Source organism: Triticum aestivum, chromosome 4D, assembly GCF_018294505.1.
Source record: "Triticum aestivum cultivar Chinese Spring chromosome 4D, IWGSC CS RefSeq v2.1, whole genome shotgun sequence".
In the NCBI taxonomy this organism is placed as follows: Eukaryota; Viridiplantae; Streptophyta; class Magnoliopsida; order Poales; family Poaceae; genus Triticum; species Triticum aestivum.
In genome coordinates this window covers 49,587,530-49,589,134 of record NC_057805.1, presented here as the reverse complement: position 1 = coordinate 49,589,134, position 1,605 = coordinate 49,587,530, and positions in this window count along the sequence as shown.

The following is a 1,605-nucleotide window of genomic DNA, read 5'->3' as shown; positions in this document are numbered from 1 at the left end:
TCAGTTTCGTCCGTTTTGCGGTACGCCACACCCCTCCCGATCAACAGGACCCCCGTTTCGACCGTAGGAGGTCCGTTTCCTCCGTTTTGCGGTACGCCACACCCCTCCCGATCAACAGGACCCCGTTTCGAACGTAGGAGGTCCGTTTCCTCCGTTCTGCGGTATGCCAGGCCTCGTTTCCATCGCCTGTTCCGTCCAAGCCCTCCCGATGAACACGACCACGCATTCCGTTCCGACCCAGCCGGTTGGCTCCCACGCGTTCCTTTGCCTCCCGATGAACACGACGCATTCCGTTGCCTCCCGATGAACATGACGCATTCCGTTGCCTCCCCATGAACACGACGTATTCCGTTGCCTCCCCATGAACATGACGCATTTGCCTCCCCATGAACACGATGGCGACGTTGTTTCTCCGTTCCGACCCAGCCATGTACACGAGCCCTGGCCGTACGTATGCGCGAGTAGGCGTTCGAGACCCTGCCCGTATGTACACATACGTGGCCGTATTTTCTTTCTTGCACCCTGGCCGCTGTACGTACGTGTACATGCTACGTGCGCAATTCTACTACGACACGTACGCGCCTCTACTACGACACATGCGCGCCACTACATCGACCAGTATGTACGTACACGTTCGCGACTAGAATGACAACGCTACGTACGCTTCGACCAGGTGGGTCCCGACTGTCAGGCGCTTCCTTGCCTGCGAAGATGTAGCTGGTGGGTCCCAGCAGTCAGGGGGGAGAATCGTTTTCTTTGCCCGGACGCACTTCCTTGCGTGCGAAGTGTTGGAAATATGCCCTAGAGGCAATAATAAAATGGTTATTATTATATTTCTTTCTTCATGATAATTGTCTATTGTTCATGCTATAATTGTGTTATCCAAAAATCGTAATACATGTGTGAACACATAGACCATAACATGTCCCTAGTGAGCCTCTAGTTGACAAGCTCGTTGATCAATAGATGGTTACGGTTTCCTGACCATGGACATTGGATGTCATTGATAACAGGATCACATCATTAGGAGAATGATGTGATGGACAAGACCCAATCCTAAGCATAGCACTAGATCGTGTAGTTCGTTTGCTGAAGCTTTTCTAATGTCAAGTATCATTTCCTTAGACCATGAGATCGTGCAACTCCCGGATACCGTACGAATGCTTTGGGTGTACCAAACGTCACAACATAACTGGGTGGCTATAAAGGTGCAGTACAGGTATCTCCGAAAGTGTCTGTTGGGTTGGCTCGAATCGAGACTGGGATTTGTCACTCCGTATCACGGAGAGGTATCTCTGGGCCCACTCAGTATTGCATCATCATAATGAGCTCAATGTGACTAAGTAGTTAGTCACGGGATCATGCATTACGGAACGAGTAAAGTGACTTGCTGGTAACGAGATTGAACGAGGTATTGGGATACCGACGATCGAATCTCGGGCAAGTAACGTACCAATTGACAAAGGGAATTGTATACGGGATTACTTGAATCCTCGACATCATGGTTCATCCGATGAGATCATCGAGGAGCATGTGGGAGCCAACATGGGTATCCAGATCCCGCTGTTGGTTATTGACCGGAGAGTCGTCTCGGTCATGTCTGCG